The sequence below is a fragment of the Lissotriton helveticus genome, chromosome 5_1 (assembly GCF_964261635.1).
Source record: "Lissotriton helveticus chromosome 5_1, aLisHel1.1, whole genome shotgun sequence".
Lineage (NCBI taxonomy): Eukaryota > Metazoa > Chordata > Amphibia > Caudata > Salamandridae > Lissotriton > Lissotriton helveticus.
The window spans coordinates 1,377,558,115-1,377,579,949 of record NC_136065.1 but is presented as its reverse complement, the minus strand read 5'-3'; positions in this window follow the sequence as shown (position 1 = coordinate 1,377,579,949).

Genomic DNA, 21,835 nt, shown 5'->3' with positions numbered 1-21,835 from the left:
CAAGTTGACGCAACTGTCTACCTCTGTACCGCTTTGATAGCAATAAGTTTGGCAGGGTATGCTCAGACGTGAGTCCCTTGCTCACTTTGCCACTGGATTCAAGCAAGCCTGGCTGAAGACGGCTGTAATGCCAGAAACCGGTCCTAGGAAGCTTGAATCCGGTCCAGGGAAGGCATGGCTTGGCAGTTCGGGCTGGACTGTTCCCATGAGGCACAGGGTCAGACTGATTTGCATATGGCCATGTCTGAACTGGGGTGACAGAGTGGGCTAAAGAACGGTGATGGATCAAACCCAGATCTGTTTACTGGGTGTGAGTGTTAGATTGGTTCAGATGCTCCGTCCATCACCACCCCCTTTTGTACCGCTTTGTTCACTATAAGTTTGGAAGGGTATGCTCAGACGTGAGTCCCTTGCTCACTTTGCCACTGGATTCAAGCAAGCCTGGCTGAAGACGGCTGTAATGCCAGAAACCGGTCCTAGGAAGCTTGAATCCGGTCCAGGGAAGGCATGGCTTGGCAGTTCGGGCTGGACTGTTCCCATGAGGCACAGGGTCAGACTGATTTGCATATGGCCATGTCTGAACTGGGGTGACAGAGTGGGCTAAAGAACGGTGATGGATCAAACCCAGATCTGTTGACTGGGTGTTAGTGTTTGATTGGTTCAGATGCTCCGTCCATCACCACCCCCTTTTGTACCGCTTGGTTCGCTATAAGTTTGGCAGGGTATGCTCAGACGTGAGTCCCTTGCTCACTTTGCCACTGGATTCAAGCAAGCCTGGCTGAAGACGGCTGTAATGCCAGAAACCGGTCCTAGGAAGCTTGAATCCGGTCCAGGGAAGGCATGGCTTGGCAGTTCGGGCTGGACTGTTCCCATGAGGCACAGGGTCAGACTGATTTGCATATGGCCATGTCTGAACTGGGGTGACAGAGTGGGCTAAAGAACTGTGATGGATCAAACCCAGATCTGTTGACTGGGTGTGAGTGTTTGATTGGTTCATATGTTCCGTCCATCACCACCCCCTTTTGTACCGCTTGGTTCGCTATAAGTTTGGCAGGGTATGCTCATACGTGAGTCCCTTGCTCAATTTGCCACTGGATTCAAGCAAGCCTGGCTGAAGACGGCTGTAATGCAAGAAACCGGTCCTAGGAAGCTTGAATCCGGTCCAGGGAAGGCATGGCTTGGCAGTTCGGGCTGGACTGTTCCCATGAGGCACAGGGTCAGACTGATTTGCATATGGCCATGTCTGAACTGGGGTGACAGAGTGGGCTAAAGAACGGTTATGGATCAAACCCAGATCTGTTGACTGGGTGTGAGTGTTTGATTGGTTCAGATGCTCCGTCCATCACCACCCTCTTTTGTACCGCTTTGTTCACTTTATACCACCCATCTTTACTCTATCCCAGTTTATTTATTAGACTTATCCCTGCATTAGCATTAGTAAAAAACACTTGATTATAGTTCAAACAAGCAGATGCCAAGCACGCGAGTCTTCGAGGCTCCATTTTAGTGCCTTCTGTTCATGTGCAAGAATTTCCCTTTAAGCGATAGCTCGTCATACTGCGTAGATGCAGTTGACGAATGCGCAAAAAAAAATCCTGTTTAAAGCAGTTTTAGTCCTTCGTTCATGCTATTATCGTTAGTAAACACATAAGCAAGCTTCACTAACCCGCGTACCTGTGTGGTGCGCATTAGTTTTTACACAAAACAATTTAATAACTTGTTAGTGAGTCAAAGGAGTGGATTGCTTCCGGGCAAGTCTCTTTTCTACGAGTCCTTGCTCCATCAATACCAAGGAAACATACTTCTAAATGTAATAATCTGGAGGTGTTTAGGGCTTCTTTGGCTCAAGATGGTGAGGATGCAAATGTGTGTGTGATTCGTGCTGGTCTGGACACTACGGATTGCTTGGGAGGAGTAGTCGGCACTTGTGTGGTGCTCTGTTGCCACGCATGGATGAGATCTACAAGCTTTTCAGGAGACATAAGGCATTCCTCATGTATATGCCATTTGATGAGTCCTGCTTTTTTAACAAAATGACTAGTTTCAACATAGAACACTTCAAGAAAAGTGAGGCCACGGCTCACTCCTTGGTACCTTTGACTCCTGACAGACAGTTCCCAAATTAGTTTGGGCCCAAAAAAGCCTACTCTAGAAGTTTGGCATATAAACTCTGGATCCAGATCACCAGCTGCGGCTCCTCTGCTAAGGGGGAGTAGAGTTGCCCACTTCTTTTCAGGAGTGTGCAAAAAAGGAACCATTAAATGATAATAGCACAATGTTATTATCATTTTATTTTTCTGTGCTTAAGCCAGTTTTAGGGCGGGACGGAGCTTGGCTGTCGACACAGCCAGCAGGGTAAGATGTATCTGGTGCACTTAAGAGCACATGACGGTGAGGCCAGCTATCTTGTTCACTTAGCATGTTCTCTTTCTAGCTGTATTGTACAGCCAGGATGTAGAGCATGCACAGGCTCCCACTCCCTGTCCGAGCATTGAACCAAGCTGCTCAGACTATTCACAACGCTGCTGTCATGCTGGTGACAGTAGCGTCGTAATTGACTTGGGGAGTCTGGGAGTCTGTGTGCTTCCGGTTGCTAGAAAAGCATGGAGGTAAGTAATATTTTCCTTTTTTCCTTTTTTTTATCAGCCCCCTCTCTGCCCCAGCACCACTGCTGCAGGGCAGCTGCCACTGTAGGTGACTGGATTGCAGCTTAGAACCTGCAGATTGCATACTTTCTTGTGCCTGCCCAGTAGGCCTACAGCCATTACATGCAGTTCAAGGTCAGCCAAGTGCATTTTCAGTTTGCCTTGCCCCCCTTTGGCCTTACCAGAGCCACTCAGGTGTAAATGAAAGTGATGGCATGGTCGCTGCTCACCTTTGGAGGTTGGGATACCAATTTTTTCCTACCTCAATGGCAGTCCTGCATCTTGGTGAGAGCACCTCTCAGAGACTTCATGGCCTACGATCATCCTGCTCATCTACATTTACCAGGTGACAAATACAGGCTCTGAAGTCTCAGTTGGCCCAGCACTAAGGTAACCTAGTGTAGCCATCCAGTGTTGTGAGAAAGTGGCTCTATATATACTGGACAATATTGCAGTACAGTGTGTATCGAGTCCACCAACCCCAAAGGTATAACAGAGGTTAAAGTCAGAACTGACCTTACTCTCCAAAGTGGTAGCTTGGTCGAGCAGTAAAGCAGTACCAGAGGACAGTGTAAAGCACTTGTTGCATACACTCAGTCAGCAAAAGGTTTCACACACTCAAGAACTGAACTCCAGGCCAATTGTTATTATATCCTTATATACAGTTGTTTTATTTTTAGAACCAACAGTTATAAAAATATAGGTTTCAAGTTATGAGTACTCTCATGTAAATACTTTGCAGAGGAGCAATAAAGTTTGAGCTCACAACAATTACAGGATAGCTAGTAGGCAACACAGTTCTGAAACACACTCTAGCATTGAGCTCAATGGGTTTTTTACAGGTAAGTACAGTTGATTACTTTATGGATTACTTTGGTAGTTCCAGGACTAGATCTCAGATTCAGTCCTGGGGTCTAAGCTGAAACCAGATTAGCAAAAACGTTTTAGTTACTGTGATGAATTTTCCTGAATATAAAGCTGTTTTAAAAGTTCACACTTACAAACTTTTTAAGGTAATTCTGACAATGTTATTCAATGGGAGGAAATTCAGGTTACAGGTAAAGTACGATCGCGTTACTTTTGTAACCCAGCACTAGTCTGTTAGGTCCAGCACTGGGGGCTTAACTCAAAACAGGTAGGTAAATGCGTTTCAGTATTTCGTACGATTTTTAAAGAATATTTGCAGTTTTCAAAAGTAGACACTTAGAAGAAATTTCATAGAAAAGCAGACAATGGGTTCCTATGGGGAAAATACAGGTTACTAGTAAACTCGCTAGGGATTACTTTTGTGGTTCAGTACTGGGCTGAAAGGTACAGTACTGGCTTCTCTCCTGATCACAGGTGAGTACTTTCGATTTCGGACTTTGGCTGATTTTATAGGAATATTTTCAGTTTTCAAAACTTCACACTTAGAAAATTTTCGAGTCAAAATGGGTCAATGTTATCCAATGGCAGGTAAGTGAATTACCGGTTTCCAGGTGAGATCTTGGTTGGTGAAGTTAGGGTTATGGGAGTAGACTCAGGGGTCTCCCAAGGTCAGGTGAGTACAGTTAGTTCAGTCCCAGCGGAACAGGGGCGGCCGGGTGCAGAGGTAGGTAGGTCCAATGTTATCCAGGGTAAGGGGGCCTTCGGTTGGTGGCTGCTCGCTAGCAGGGAGCTGGGCTCTTGGTCACTTGCTCAGGGCAAGGGGGGAAGTAGGATAGGGCAAAGAGGTCACAGCCAGCGGCACTCGGGCAGTTGGGTGCAGGGTGCTTTTGAGCCGTCAGGCGCTCAATGTTATCTAATGAGGATCTTGAAAAAGGAACAAAGGCTCGGGGACGGTGACTCTCCAGGGGCGACCAGCACTTCGAGAGGTAAGTTGGGATGATGGAGCACAGGTAGGTACCCCAAAAGGAGGCACAGGGGGCCGCAGGGCGCCGGGTACAAGGGTGTCTTTGGGGGTCGGAAAAGCTTACCCTCGGCTGGTCGTGGTTGGGGTGGACCCAGGTTCTGAGTCTGCAGGCGTAGGCTGGTTAGTCGAGGAGGGTGTTTGGGCACTGGAGTTCGGGTCCTAGTCGCCAGGGGGACGTCCTCGTGGTCTTGGTTCGGGTTGGCCCGGCCCAGGCTCGGCTGGTGCAGAGTGGGCTGGTCCGGAGCTTCCTGGTGAGCACCAGGTGGGTTGTTGCAGCAGAGCCTCTGCTGATGGGAGTCCAGGTTTTGGAGAGGGCCAAGGCAGGCAGGTCCTCTGGGTGTCCCAAGGTAGCCATCTGCGGAGGTTGCCGGGATTAGGCAGGAGCAGGTTCCAGGATCAACAGGCCGGTAGGGCTGGGGCCAAGTCAGTTGTTGTTGTACTGTTGTTAGCAGCTGCGCAGTGGGTCTTCTTCTTCTTGATCTTTCTTCTTTTGATATCGGGATATGAGGAAGGAAGGTTTAGAGAGCCCCTAAATACTAAATTTAGGGGTGTTACAGGTAGGGCAAGGGCAGGGACCAATGGGTCCCTATCCTGGGGTGAGGACACCCCCTAGCCTTCTCCTCTCCTGTGGGAGGGGGGCAGGAGCCTAGCTGGGATTGGGCAGGGCTCCCCATCTACAAGATGGCCGGAGCCCGGGGTCGTGCTTCACCTCGCCTCCTCCACCTGAGGGGTGGAGTTGGCAAGGTTGACACACCCTCCTTCCTGACGTAGTTTTTCCCGCCAGTCTTCCCGCCAGAGTGGGGGTAGAACGGGTGGGGGCCAGTTGCTGGGTACAGCAAATGGTCTGGAGAAGCTCTCAGAGGCAGTATGCCTTTGAAGCTTCCCCCTGTCCATCCTGGGGGAGGAGACTTAGCACCTTGCCCAGGATGTGCATTGTTGCAGGCCCAGGAGAGCGGGGGGCTCTCCACCCAGGGGTCCAGCAACATGTCTGCTGTGTGGCAGCCTCTGCAGCCACTCAGCCCAGACGTGGATTGTAGGTTCGGGTTTTGGAGGGCATCTCTAAGATGCCCTCTTGTGCATCTTACATTAAATCCCACACTGGCATCAGTGTGGGTTTCATGTGCTGAGAAGTTTGGTACCAAACTTGTCAGCCTTCAGTGTAGCCATTATGGTGCTGTGGAGTTCGTAATGACAACCTCCCAGCACCATATACTCTTAAATGGCATCACTGCACTTACAGTGCCCAGGAATGGCCCTGGGTACTGTAGGGGCACAGGGCTCATGCACCTGTGCCCTCACCTCTTGCATAGGGCACCCAGCTAGAGGGGTGACTGAAGTATGCCAGGGCACACAGGGAAGTGTGACATGTCGACTCTGGGTTTGGTTCTGTACTTAGGCACTCAGCCTGCAAAGGCAGTGTGTGGGTGCCAGGGTACAGGGCCCCTGAGGGTGGCACAATAAGTGCTGCAGCCCTCAGGGGTCTTCTCTGGTCACCATGCCCTGGGTACCTTGGGTACCATTTACTAGGAGCTGACAGGTGGCCAGAGATGCCAATTGGGTATTTTGTTTCAGCCTAGCTTTTCTTTTTAGGGAAGGAACACAGGCCCTGGGTACCTGATTGGCAGGGACCCAGGGCACACTCAGTCAAAGCACATCAGCAGTTCAGAAAGAAATGGGGGCATACCAAGGCAAGAAAGATGACACTTTCTCACACAAACCCCCCTCCTCCTCCCTCCCCCCAAATGAAAGGTGATGAGACTAACCTTGCCCTGGGTAGTCTTCATTGTCTAAGTGGAAGAACCTGGAAAGTCCTTCTGCATTGGCCTGGGCAGTCCCTGGTCGGTGTTCCACTTCAAACTCCATACCTGTAGGGAGATGGACCATCTCAGTAGTTTTGGATTTTCCCCTTTCATCTGCATTAGCCATCTGAGAGGTCTGTGGTCAGAATGAACCAGGAAGTGAGTCCCAAACAGGTAGGGCCTCAACTTCTTCAAGGACCAAACCAAAGCAAAGGCCTCCCTCTCAATGGCACTCCAACGCTGCTCTCTGGGGGGTAGCCTCCTGCTTATAAAAGCAACAGGTTGGTCTTGGCCTTCCTCATTGATCTGGGAGAGGACTGCTCCTATCCCCAGCTCTGAGGCATCAATCTGCACTATGAACTGCTTGGAGTAGTCTGGGGCTTTTAGAATGGGTGCTGAGCACATTGCTTCTTTCAGGGTGTCAAAAGCCGTTTGGCAGCTAACAGTCCAGTTCACTTTCTTGGGCATTTTATTGGAGGTGAGTTCTGTGAGGGGAGTCACAATAGACCCATATCCCTTCACAAACTTTCTGTAATAGCCAGTCAAGCCAAGGAATGCCCTGACTTGAGTCTGGGTGGTTGGAGCTGCCCAGTCCAGGATGCTCTGGATCTTGGACTGTAAGGATTGGACCTGGCCTCCACCAACAAGGTGGCCCAAGTATACCACAGTGCTTTGCCCTATCTGGCATTTGGTTGCCTTGATAGTCAGTCCTGCAGATTGCAGGGCTTGTAGAACCTTCCCAAGGTGGATCAGGTGATCCTGCCAGGTGGAGCTAAAGACAGCAATATCATCAAGATAGGCTGCACTGAAGGATTCCAACCTAGTCAGGACTTGGTTCACCAACCTCTAGAAGGTGGCAGGGGCATTCTTTAACCCAAAAGGCATCACAGTAAACTGATAGTGCCCATCAGGGGTGGAGAATGCTGTCTTCTCTTTGGCTCCTGGGGCCATGCCAATTTGGCAGTACCCTGCAGTCAAGTCAAAGGTGCTTAGGAATTTGGCTGCCCCTAGTTTGTCTATCAGCTCATCTGCTCTTGGAATGGCGTGAGCATCTGTCTTGGTGACAGAGTTGAGCCCTCTATAGTCCACACATAACCTCATCTCTCTCTTTCCACACTTTTGATGATGTTTGGGGACTAGAACCACTGGGCTGGCTCAGGGGCTCTCAGAGGGTTCAATCACCCCTCGCTCCAGCATCTTGCTGACTTCAGCTTTGATGCTTTCCTTGACTTGGTCTGATTGTTGATAGATCTTGTTTTTGACAGGGTTACTGTCACCAGTGTCCACATCATGGGTACACCAGCTGGTCAGACCAGAGGTCAAGGAAAAGATGCTAGCAAACTGCTGCAAGACTTGCTTGCAGTCAGCCTGCTGTTGGGGAGTGAGGGTTTCTGAAAAGACTACTCCATCCACTGACCCATCTTTTGGGCTGGTAGAGAGGAGATCAGGGAGAGGTTCACTCACTCCTTCCTGTTCCTCATCAGTCACCATCAGCATGGTGAGGTCAGCCCTGTCATTGTAGAGTTTGAGGTGGTTCACATGGATAACCCTTTTGGGTGTCCTGCTGGTGCCCAGGTCCACTAAGTAAGTGACCTCACTCTTTTTCTCCAGGACAGGGTAAGGGCCACTCCATCTGTCTTGGAGAGCCCTTGGTGCCACTGGCTCCAAAACCCACACCTGTTGCCCAGGTTGAAATTCAACCATGGCAGCTTTTTGGTCATACCAGTGCTTCTGCAGCTCCTGGCTGGCCTCAAGATTTTTGGATGCCTTATCCATGTACACAGCCACTCTGGATCTTAGACCAAGCACATAGTCCACAATGTCCTGTTTGGGTTTTTGGAGAGGCCTCTCCCAACCCTCCTTTAAAGGACAAAGTGGTCCCCTTACAGGATGACCAAACAGAAGTTCAAAGGGTGAAAACCCCACTCCCTTCTGTGGCACTTCCCTATAAACGAAAAGCAGGCATGGCAACAGGACATCCCATCTCCTTTTGAGTTTTTCACAGATCCCCATGATCATACCGTCAATGTCTTGTTGAACCTTTCTACAAGACCAATGGTTTGTGGGTGGTATGGGTAGTGAACTTGTACTGTACCCCACACTCCTTCCACATGTGTTTGAGGTAAGCAGGCATGAAGTTGGTACCTCTGTCCGAAACCACCTCCTTAGGAAACCCTACCCTGGTGAAGACCCCTAGGAGGGCCTTGGCTCCAGCAGGAGCTGTAGTAACCCTAAGGGGAATTGCTTCAGGATACATAGTAGCATGATCCACTACTACTAGAATGAATTTGTTCCCTAAGGCTGTGGAAGGCTCAAGTGGACCCACAATGTCCACACCTACCCTTTCAAAGGGCACTTCCACCACTGGCAGTGGTATCAGGGGGGCCTTTGGCTTGCCACCTGTCTTGCCACTGGCCTGACAACTAACACAGGAGCTCACAAACTCCTTCACTTTTTGGTTCATCTGGGGTCAGTAGAAGTGGCTAACCAACCTATCCCAAGTTTTGATTTGCCCCAGGTGTCCAGCTAGGGGCATGTGTGAGCTAAAGTTAGGAGGAACTCCCTGTACTTCTGTGGCACTACCACTCTTCTGGTAGCTCCAGGATTGGGGTTTCTTGCCTCAGCATACAGTAATCCCTCTTCTCAATAAAGTCTGTAGGTACCACTGACATCTCCCTTTGCTTCTGCAGCTGCTTGCTGCCTCAGGCTTTCAAGAGTGGGGCAGTCTCGCTGACCCTGGCACAGCTCTTCCCTAGTGGGCCCCCCAGGGCCCAGGAGTCCAGCCTGGTAAGGCTCAAGCTCCATAGGCTCAGTTCCCTCTAGGGTTTCCAAGTCCTCTCCCTGAGAAGAGGGATCCTGAGAGGCTGGCTGTGTAGAAGCTGGTTCCCCAGTCTCCTTGCTTTTTCTCTTGGCTGGTTGGGCCATACTTTCAGGCTCTAACCCCACTTGTTCACTCTTCGTTTTGCTCTGTGCTCTGGTTTGGACACACACCAGTCTAGGGATACCCAGCATGGCTGAATGGGTTACTTGCTCAACTTCAGCCCAGGCTGAGGTCTCCAGGTCATTTCCAAGCAGATAGTCAGCTGGCAGTTGTGGTGAGACCACTACCAGTTTCAGGCCAGTAACCTCCCCCCATCCTAATGTCACCATAGCCAGAGGGCGTAGGGTGGTAATGCTGTCAGCATTGGTGACTGGGTAAGTTTCCCCAACCAGGTATTGCTCTGGGGAAACCAGCTTTTCCCTTAGCATAGTGATGCTGGCCCCTGTATCCCGCAGGGCTTCTACTCTAGTTCCATTAATGGAGGGGTATTGCAGATATTTGTTGCAGTTGGGTGGCCACCCAGCCACACTGGCAACCTCCATATCCCCTAAGGAGACTAGACTAGCTTGAGTGTATTCCCAGATTTGCTCTGGTCACTCCTCTGATCCCATCTGTAGATTTACTGTCCCTGGAGTAGCTGGAATGGGTGCCTTAGGGGATTTGTTGTAGGGGCAGTTCTTGTCTACAGTTAAATGTCCCAACTTTTTACAGTTGTTACAATAGGCCTTGTTAGGATCAAAGTTTCTTCCCCTATAGGGCTGAGGCACATAGGGAGTAGATTGGGACCCACCCACCTGAACAGGTTTTTGGGGCCCTTTGGAAGACTCAGACTTTTTATCTTGGGGATTCTCACCACCATTCCCCTGGGGGAGTTTGTGACCACCTTCTTTTGGTCACCCCCAGTGGCTGTCGTTGTCACCCTAGTCTTGACTCAGTGGTCTGCCTTCTTTCCCAATTCTTGGGGAGAAATTAGACCTAGGTCTACCAAATGCTGATGTAACTTTTCATTTGTGCAATTACTCAAAATGTGTTCCTTCATAAACAAATTATACAGTCCAGTAAAGTCATGCACATTGTGTCCAGTTAACCAACCATCCAGTGGCTTTACTGAGTAGTCTACAAAATCTATCCAGGATTGGGTATGGGTTTTGTGAGCCCCCCTGACCCTATTTCTGTACTCCTCAGTAGTGAGTCCAAATCCCTCATTCAGAGTCTTCTTCATGAGGTCATAGGACCCTGCATCTGGCCCAGAGAGGGTCAGGAGTCTGTCTCTGCAGTTATCAGAGAACAGTTCCCACAGGAGTGCCCCCCAAAGAGGTTTATTTAGTTGTCTGATATCACAAGCCCTCTCAAAGGCTGTGAACCACTTGGTGATGTCATCACCTTCCTCAAAGTTAGGGACAATCCCGTTGGGGATTTTAGGATCATAAGATTGCTCTTTATCCCTGTTATTGGTATTGCTGCCACCATCGATGGGGGCTAGGCCCATCTCTTTTCTTTTTCTAGAGCCAGGAGCCTGGTCTCTAGGTCTAATCTCTTTGCCAACTTTGCTTGAAAGTTGTCCTCTGCATTGGGGCTTCCCCCAATGGGTTCTCTGGGGCCCATTCCACCTGTGTGGTTCCCAGGCTCCCAGAGGCTGACTCTTGGAATTAAGGGTACATAGACCCCTTCTTCCCTAAGGATGGAGGGGGACCATTATCCTCCCCCTCTTCCCTCTCTTCCTCCTCTGTGTGGCTGTCACCCTGCTCAGAGGGGTGGTCTTTTGCATACTCAGCTAGGAGCTCCTGGAGCCCTTGTTTGGTTGGATGCAGACCTACAGATATTTGTTTAACTTTGCACAGGGCCCTCAATTCCTTGAAGTCCAAGTGCAAGTAAGGTGTGAGGTCGAGTTCCTCCACCAGGTCTGTATTATCTTCACTAACAGCTGGGTTCCTTTGAGACATTATAACCTGATAGTTCTAACCCTCTACCCTAGCTTGTAGTGACTTTTATTTTTCCAAAATTCTAATGGGACTTAAGCAAGGCCCTACCAGAGTTTTAGTATTTTTGGAAAAGACCAATTTCAGAATTCTAAAGGCAATTTATGAGTTCTGTTGTGTGATCAGATGGTACCCAAGTAGTCCAACGAATGCAAGTTTGTATCCCACCGCTAATCCACCAATGTGAGAAAGTGGCTCTATACATACTGGACAATAATGCAGTACAGTGTGTATAGAGTCCACCAACCCCAAAGGTATAACAGAGGTTAAAGTCAGAACTGAGCTTACTCTCCAAAGTGGTAGCTTGGTCGAGCAGTAAGGCAGTACCAGAGGACAGTGTAAAGCACTTGTTGCACACACTCAGTCAGCAAAAGGTTTCACACACTCAAGAACTGAACTCCAGGCCAATTGTTATTATATCCTTAGATATAGTTGTTTTATTTTTAGAACCAACAGTTATAAAAATATACGTTTCAAGTTATGAGTACTCTTATGTAAATACTTTGCAGAGGAGCAATAAAGTTTGAGCTCACAACAATTACAGGATAGCTAGTAAGCAACACTGTTCTGAAACAAACTCTAGCATTGAGCTCAATGGGTTTTTCACAGGTAAGTACAGTTGATTACTTTGTGGATTACTTTGGTAGTTCAAGGACTAGAACTCAGATTCAGTCCTGGGGTCTAAGCTGAAAACAGATTAGCAAAAACGTTTTAGTTACTGTGATGAATTTTCCTGAATATAAAGCTGTTTTAAAAGTTCACACTTTTCAAGGTTAATTCTGACAATGTTATTCAATGGGAGGAAATTCAGGTTACAGGTAAAGTATGATCGCGTTACTTTTGTAACCCAGCACTAGTCTCCTAGGGCCAGCTCTGGGGGCTAAACTCAAAACAGGTAGGTAAATGCGTTTCAGTATTTCGTACGATTTTTAAAGAATATTTGCAGTTTTCAAAAGTAGACACTTAGAAGAAATTTCATAGAAAAGCAGACAATGGGTTCCTATGGAGAAAATACAGGTTACTAGTAAACCCGCTAGGGATTACTTTTGCGGTTCAGTACTGGGCTGAAAGGTACAGTACTGGCTTCTCTTCTGATCACAGGTGAGTACTTTCGAATTCGGACTTTGGCTGATTTTATAGGAATATTTTCAGTTTTCAAAACTTCACACTTAGAAAATTTACGAGTCAAAATGGGTCAATGTTATCCAATGGCAGGTAAGTGAATTACCGATTTCCAGGTGAGTTCTTGGTTGGTGAAGTTAGGGTTCTGGGCATAGACTCAGGGGTCCCCCAAGGTCAGGTGAGTATAGTTAGTTCAGTCCCAGCCGCACAGGGGCGGCTGGGTGCAGAGGTAGGTAGGCCCAATGTTATCCAATGAGGGTAAGGGGGCCTTCGGCTGGTGGCTGCTGGCTAGCAGGCCACGCAGGTCTGGGAGCTGGGCTCCCGGTCACTTGCTCAGGGTAAGGGGGGAAGTAGGATAGGGCAAAGAGGGCACAGCCAGCGGAACTCGGGCGGCTGGGTGCAGGGTGCTTTTGAGCCGTTGGGCGTTCAATGTTATCCATTGAGGATCTTGAAAAAGGAACAAAGGCTGCAGGCTCGGAACGGTGACTCTCCAGGGGCGACCAACACTTCGAGAGGTAAGTTGGGATGATGGAGCATAGGTAGGTACCCCAAAGGGAGGCACAGGGGGCCGTGGGGAGCCGGGTGCAGGGGTGTCTTTGCGGGTCAGTAAAGCTTACCCTCGGCTGGTCGCGGTTGGGGTGGCCCCTGGTTCTGAGTCTGCAGGCGTCGGCTGGTTCATCGAGGAGGGTCTTTGGGCACTGGACATCGGGTCCCAGTCACCGGGGGACGTCCTCATGGTCTAGGTTTGGGTTGGCTCGGCCCGGGCTCGGCTGGTGCAGAGTCGGCTGGTCCGGAGCTTCCTGGTGAGCACCAGGTGGGTTGTTGCAGCAGAGGCCTGCTGATGGGTGTCCCAATCTTCGAGAGGGTCAAGGCAGGCAGGTCCTCTGGGTGTCCCAAGGTTGCTGTCCGCGTAGGTTGCCGGGATTAGGCAGGAGCAGGTTCCAGGATCAACAGGCTGGTAGGGCTGGGGCCAAGTCAGTTGTTGTTGTCCTGTTGTTTGCAGCTGCGCGGCGGTTCTTCTTCCTCTTGATCTTCTTTCTTCTTTTGATATCGGGATCTGAGGAAGGAAGGTCCAGGGAGCCCCTAAATACTAAATTTAGGGGCGTTACAGGTAGGGCAAGGACAGGGACCAATGGGTCCCTGTCCTGGGGTGGGGACACCCCCTAGCCTGCTCCTCTCCTGTGGGAGGGGGGCATGAGCCTAGCTGGAATTGGGCAGGGCTCCCCATCTACAAGATGGCCGGAGCCCGGGGTCGTGCTTCACCTCGCCTCCTCCACCTGAGGGGTGGAGTTGACATGGTTGGCACACCCTCCTTCCTGACGTACTTTTTCCCGCCAAAGTGGGGTTAGAATGGGTGGGGGGCCAGTTGCTGGGTACAACAAATGGTCTGGAGAAGCTCTCCGAGGCGGTATGCCTTTGAAGCTTCCCCCTGTCCATCTGGGGGAGGAGACATAGCACCTCGCCCAGGATGTGCATTGTTGCAGGCCCAGGAGAGTGGGGGCTCTCCACCCAGGGGTCCAGCAACATGTCTGCTGTGTGGCAGCCTCTGCAGCCACTCAGCCCAGACGTGGATTGTAGGTTCGGGTTTTGGAGGGCATCTCTAACTTACAATAAATCCCACACTGGCATCAGTGTGGGTTTAATGTGCTGAGAAGTTTGGTACCAAACTTGTCAGTCTTCAGTGTAGCCATTATGGTGCCGTAGAGTTCGTAATGACAACCTCCCAGCACCATATATTCTTAAATGGCATCACTGCACTTACAGTGCCCAGGAATGGCCCTGGGTACTGTAGGGGCACAGGGCTCATGCAATGGGTTCTGTGGGCATGGCACACAGGGAAGTGTGCCATGTCGACTCTTGGTTTGGTTCTGTACTTAGGCACTCAGCCTGCAAAGGTGCCAGGGTTCAGGGCCCCTGAGGGTGGCACAATAAGTGCTGCAGCCCTCAGGGGTCTTCTCTGGTCACCATGCCCTGGGTACCTAGGGTACCATTTACTAGGGCCTGACAGGTGGCCAGAGATGCCAACTGGGTATTTTGTTTCAGCCTAGCTTTTCTTTTTAGGGAAGGAACACAGGCCCTGGGTACCTGATTGGCAGGGACCCAGGGCACACTCAGTCAAAGCACATCAGCAGTTCAGAAAAAAGTGGAGGCATACCAAGGCAAGAAAGATGGCACTTTCTCACAAGTGTTCAGAAGAAAACTGCACAAGCTCAGTAGAGGCAGCTGGTCAATCCACAACCTGACCAGCGGCAGATCCTCCCCCTGCCCCATCCAGAGATGACAGATGTATCACTGCTGGGTTGGGGCGGCACCTGGGAGAGGTAGAGATCGGAAGATTGGCTGTCCAGGCAGTAGTGTCTAGCAAACGTGTGCAGCGAAGCCCACGTAGCTGCCTGACAGATGTCCTGCAAGGGGACTCCCCAACCCAGGGCAGTAGCAGCCGCCGTGGCCCGAGTGGAATGGGCCCTCAGCCCAACAGGAAGCTCCTTTTTCGCCAAGTAGTAACAGTCCTTTACCCGTCCCTTCTTCGCGCCCACGTAACCAACAAAGAGCTGGTCGTCCACCCGGAACTGGCGTGTGCGGTCTAGATAAAAAGAGAGCGCACATTTTGCATCCAGGCAGTGGAGCCTCTCTTCCTCCGAGGGATGCGGAGGCGGACAGAAGGTAGGCAAGGTGATGGACTGCCCGATATGAAAGGCTGTAACCACTTTGAACAGGAAAGAGGGACGAGTTTTCAAGACAACTTTGTCCGGATGGACAGAAAGGAAAGGAGACTTAGAAGATAGAGCCTGGAGCTCACTTACTCTCCTGGCAGCCGCTGGATTTCACCTGAGAAGGTCCCACCTTGATGGGGATAAACTCCTCGCTTTTCCATTGTGTGACTAGTGGGGGAGAGAGATTTGCTACCAGCACCCACAAGGTCTACCCTGGACTGCCTGTGCCCCCTCAAACAATAAATAGGGGTAACTGGGCGACTACAGCAATACATCCTCTTCTTTAGGACAGCACTGAGACCTTGTGAATAGACTAACATATCCTCAACTGTTGGTCATACGCCCTGACACATCTCTATGGGCTGCAGAAGAGACTTCTCATTGTGATACATCTATGTCCCCGTGCCCGCCTGTACTATGGGCAAAACCGACGAACGGCAAACTAAAATACCCTTGGAAGCTCATAGATTCAACTGTACGCCGAACACAATGGACAGCGAGGGCACCAGGATGGACTCCATTACTCACAAGTAGGAAAAACACGATGGCTGCATAACTGATACAGAAAACAGAATCTCCACAGTCTATAACACCCTTTCCAGCTGTGGCAAATTGATGCTTAACATGGAAAAGGTGCTCAAAATATTCTCTGCCAAAAATCAAGATTTAGAGGCCGGTTCCCGTGGAAACAACTTACGAATAGTGGGTATACCGGAATCCTCGAACACAGGCAGAATGGAGGACTTTGTTGAGCACCTGTTGACCACATTATTCACTCGTCCCATGTCATATTACATTTATACTTTGTATAAGTAAGACACATGAAGTATAATTATCAAAGGAATTAATAGCTGCATCTCACAGCTTCATACATGAATCATGTCCTAAGCTTAAAATCGGATGCCTAATTGCAGATAATAGCTCTCTGCACCAACTACTGTGCTTGCGAAGAATGTGAGCACCGACCACACACGATGTGCACGTGAGAGAATTAACACAAACGTGTGCCCACAGTTTTTTTGTTCTGTATGATATCCTCCGACGTAATATAAACATAAATGTCACATTGTAAATATTCTCTGCACAGTATGACACACGAAGTAAATATGTATATAGAAGTAATTCATTCTTGGCTTCATACATGTATGACGCTCTATGCTTACAAAGGATTAATGTGTTGAATGATGTTACACTGAAGACACCACTCGCTTACACGGAGGCTCCCACATGTGCACACAGTGTTCAGAACACACTGACATTGTGCCAATTTGCCGCTTTTCATGATATCCTCAAATGCTGTACAATTGTCTCTCTGTATATATCCTGTGTATGGTATGACACACGAAGTATGTTTTATTAAAAAGTAATTCATTCATAGCTTTATACGTGAATCATGTCTCATGCGAACCAATGATCAATAAAGATATATATACAAACTTGACATAGAAGAAAAAACTCGGTTAAAATCCCAGATAGGCACGCACATGCTCCCAGAACCGGCATTGACGCAGACAGGCTGCAACCATGTTCCCATGGTTAGGAGATACCGATCGGCTGATCGGTCTCGGATACCGGGTTCCACTTGCTTCCCTGCCACACTCCCAATGCGGGGAGGCGGGAAACTGGGCTTTAACTACAGTCCAAGCGAGGTGCTCGGTGTCATCGCACCGGAATAAACAGATCGGAGGGCAGCAGATTCACTCGGCAGCCCTACCACACGCGAAGATCGTGTTCGCCAACCAGTACACTAGTAAGTTATCCGCGCTACGCCCCATCCCTTACTAATCCCCTCTGGACACGCTAAATCCTTTTAACACGCACCCTCGTCTTTTCCAGCAAATTAAATACGGAATTTTCCAGGTCTGGAAAAGAATACAAACCAAGAATACATGCTACAGCTGTAGCATGGCGTCTAAGGAGCCCATTTTCATCGTTAGGGGCCAGTCCTCCTCACTGTGAGGTAAGAATTACTCTAATAATTCTGTCAACGACCGAAGAAACTTGCAGTTACCACCTGATGTAACATTAGGTTTTCTCTCTCTCTTTGCCCCATCACTGAAGAATCCGGTTGGGTACTCACGTGAGTCTTTTATTTTAATTCACTTCTCCCACGGGGTACACCACGCTCTCAAGGGCTGCGCCTTCCCTTTTACGCCATCCAGGTAATTCACAACCAGTCCTTCGACATGAGTTTCTCGCATATGTGCCGGTACAATGGGCCTAATTTGTTCCCCATTTTGAATTGTAGATGTCCCTACACTAGGAGTCCTGAAGAGACCCCACACTCAGAGAAGGGTCGAAACGCCGTCGACAAGCTTATAGAACAGACCATCACACAGCTAGTGTCATTGTATATCTAGGCTGTTAAAATGTATATTGATGGGTTGTTACTTGAAATCAATGGAAACCTCTTGTAAAATGTTCACTGTATATAGTCACTTTTTTGGTTCCATTTCACTTGGGGACACAATGCACAATATAATTTGCTTTTTGAATTTAAGTAAATGTTTATACGATTTACTGTGTTTTTTATAAACATTATAGAGCAAAACTGTGTAGAAGGTTTATTTTGTTGTCGGACATTACTAGATCCCTCATAAATCTATCGCGATTGTGCATATACATTGTTTGAATCATTCTACCTTATTAGCCACTGGAACCGCTGTTTCCTTGTATACAATAAAAACCCTGGTTCCTTGTGTGTAGGGTTCCCCTGTTTAAAGTTGTGAGCCTATCTAGATAGGCATGACATCCACATTGCCCTTTCGCGGGGTCCTACCTTGTGGTCTCAGCATGCTCCTCTTTCGCAGCTCGCTGGGCCTCATGGTGACAGTTCCTCCACTTACTCTTCCTACTCCAGAGGCACTGTTACCCTAAATCGCAAAGGCACACCATACATCCCTCAGTCATTCCTTAATGGACCTCAGAGATGATACATATTGCTGTGGGGCTGATTTGGTGCTCACAACAATCACCATTGTTAATTGTTATGGACCTAATACAGATGACGCCACTCTCTTTGACAGGCTGGGGGGGAGATTTTAGATATTTGGTCAACTCATATACTCTGAGGAGGGGACTTTAATCCGGCACTGAATTCACCCCTAGAAAGATCCCATGCCCAGGCCGTCTACTACATCTCTGCTGCCCGACATGTTCGTGACATAATGGAAAAGCATGCGCTATTAGACGCCAGGAGGGCACTTCACTCTACAGTGAGGGAGGGTATCTTTTATTCTTGCATGCTCAATAGTTAGCCTAGGCTAGACTACTGGCCTATATCAAAAGGACTCGTGTGTGGCCACATAGGGTCACTCATTTGGCACGCTCCCTGGTTCTGATGTTATTGTATCTCCTGTACACCCCAGCCCCTTATGCCATTTGGCGACTTTCCCCTAAAGTCCTGATAGATGCGCAGTTCTATGAGGAGCTTAGGCAAGAGGTTGTGGACATTTTTGACAGGAACAAAGACTCTATACCGGAGGTGGGGATGATTTGGGATACCTTCAAGGTCACGATATGTGGCATTTGTATAACCAAGAGTGGAGGTGTCTTGCGTTCCATTAGCAACCAACTGAGTACATTGGAAGGGAAGATCAAATCTTTGGAGGCTCGGTTGGGCTCCTCAGATAGCCCTGATATGTCTAAACAGATTAGAGTGGCTCTGTCAGAATTTCAGGAGAAAGCTGAAAGAGAATGTCTGTATTGCTGCAAATATGCAAGGGAGCGGGTGTATGGGGTGGGGGAAAGACTGGGCGAAACACTAGCAGCAATGGCACGTAGGCCATGCTTCAATAGTGATATTCTTGAAATTCTAGATAGTGCGGGCATGACCGTTAGGAAGACCCTGGACATTCTACAGGTCTACACCACATTCCATGAAAGCAAGCAAGAAGTAGACATATATAAGTATTTAGAAGAGGTGGCTTTGTAATGGCTGAGTGGGCCTCAAAGAGATTTATTGGCAGCTGACATTGAGGAAGACGAAATAAGGCAAACAATCATGCCATTACAATCTGGTAAAGCCCACTGACCTGATGGCCTACCTGTTTGTTTTTATTATAAGTACATTGGTGTACTGCTGCCGATACTGAAGCCTATCTTCTTGGAGGCGAAGCAGACTTGGGTGCTTACCCCTTCTCTGAGGGAAGCAAACATTATCACTCGGCTTATACCAGCAAAACCTGTGATAACTGTGAGTCCTATCGGCCCTTATCACTCATTAATTGCGATGCCAGAATTCTTGCAAAGATACTAGCAATCGCCTCAGCCTTCTAATGTCCTTTCTGGTTTGGCCGGACCTATCGGACTTTACCCTTTATGGTCTTCATCCTATAATCTGCACATGTTGTTTGCACTCTTCAGGACATTGTATGGGGTTCCCTTTGACTTTTCTTATATGGATTGCTCTAATTTATACACAGCCGGTAGCTAGGGTGCAGATAAATGGGGCTATGTCAACCACTTTCCCCATAATTCAGGGCACTTGGCAGGGGTGTCCTCTCTCGCCGTTGCTTTTTGCTGTGGCCGTGGAGCCCCTTGCAGCTAAGCTCTGGCAACATCAGTGTGACTATACGATTAGATATCCCACTAGACACTTGCTGGTATCATTGTACAGGGATGATATCATGCTAAACTGGAGGGCCCCACAAGACAACTTGAATGAGATACTGCATGAATTTGTACATTTGGGGGACTTTCTGGCATTCAGATTAATTGGAAGAAATCAATTTTTTTCCCCTCACACCAGCTATACGACGATTCAACCCTGATTTTCTGTTGACATGGTGTGACACTGATCTCAAATACTTGTGAAAAGTGGTGTCACAAGCAAGAGAGGAGACTATTTGAGCAAAGTACGGCACAGCTCTTTCTACGATAACAGACCACATTACTAAATGGATATTGCTGTCCCTATCCGGTCACTCTTCGCAGGAACGCTAATCTGTTAGCCTTTAGGAAGGATTTGAAATCTTAGATGTTTGTTCAGTAGGGTCCCCCCTCCTCTTTTCTGCTCCCTGTCCGTTTTGGGTTAAAAGCGCCGGGACACTCCTTGGAGTAGCTGAGCGCTATATAAAACACCCCCTAACATAACATAACATAACATATCACTAGCGGGATGGGTTTGTCTTTTGAAAATGGTCTTACTCCCGAAACTCTTATGTTTATTTCTTAATATCCCCTACCCCCCAAGGTGACATTTTTTTATGGCACTGAAAATGCAACTAGTTTGTCGATCCTGGGGAGGCAACCATGTCTCCAATGGTATACATCACTGAGCCCTTTCCTGGAGGGGGGTTTTGAAGCAACAGACATGGAACTACCAGTTGTGTGCACAGGCCCACTGTGCAGCTCATTGGTACAGGCCCACACCCTTTTTTGCCCCACCTGGCCATAGAACAGGGATACATAGCCCAGTGGCCCCTTCCCCACATTTGGGATCTCACAAACCCTCTGTGCCTTGTCAGACTCCACTGTTGCATAAACAACTGGGGCGTGGACCAACCTGGCTCAGAAACTTGCTAAGCCTATGCTTTAATTCCACTGTACTATCATCCATCCATCTTTCCTGGTAACACACAAAACGGCCAATAGACGCAAGCTCCAAAACGTTGGTGTCTCTAATTGTGGTGAACTCTACTTGGAAGGCAAATTCATCAATTATTTGCACATGAGCCGCCGACCCCGCTAGACTTAATCCTTTTTCTCAGGTTGCCCATAATGTCAAATCTGCTACCCCTGGTTTCCCTAATGAGCCGCCCACTCTCAACACCCTGTATTTGCTACTCACAGCCCAGATCGAGGTACCAGACCTAGCTGGGCGTGCACGCACTGGATGGGAGCTGGAGCTAGGTGCACCAATCACAGACGAGCAGTAGCGAGACTGCTGTCTGCTGACAATATGAATAGCCTCTGACAGCCAGCTTTGAATCATATAAGCTTCTACATAGACTATGTAACACACCTGTCAGACTGTACTACAATCTCCTCCGCCCTATTGACCATTGTGCTCGATGTGATATGAAGGGCGCAGACTTTCTTCACCTCGCATGGTAATGTAGCCCAATAGAGACATAGTAGCAGGGGGTCTTTACTGCCCTCTCTCTAATGACCCACCGCACTGTCAATCTTTCCCCGTTCATGGCACTATTGGGACACATACCTGACATAGAACCCAGTTTCAGGAAATTCAAAGAGTGGCTGAATGATCCAATCTACTTCAGTGATCAGTTGACCACCTATGCAGAAATGCTCCCTACTGGCTCTAGGTCCAAAGATATTTGGGACCCCTTACAAAATTACCTACTGGCTTTTACCTCTGACTTGGCTGATGAAACCTCCCCATGTCCCCAATCCGTGAATGCTCCATAAGCTGCTGTGAAAGGGGGCGCTGGGAGAGACAGCACATGTAGCTATGGCTAGTGATATGACACACTCATCGCTTCTTTACATGGATAGTGCCCTGGGGAGAACACATCCCTCACATGAGAAAATGTTACCTTTTGCAATGAATGTAAAGATGTTCTGTTTCATATGTAACCACCAATTATCATACCTTTACCTACGTTATGATTGCAGCACATGTTTGGGTGAGTTGGAGGTAACTTGTTGAACTACATAATTTGCAAAGAATGTTGAGAAGATGCTCATTTGTGTTTGTAAAGTTCATTGAATGCTTTTAGCTTGATAAGCTATTTGCATGCTGAAAATCAATAAAGAATTTTAAACAAGCATTGGCATAGCTACTAGGTCTCGCCTTTGGGAACTTATAAGTGTTTAGCCATGAAACACTTGATGTTGTTGTACCAAGGATATTGTGCTGGATAACTAAACACTTATAAGGTCACAACGGCGAGACCTATT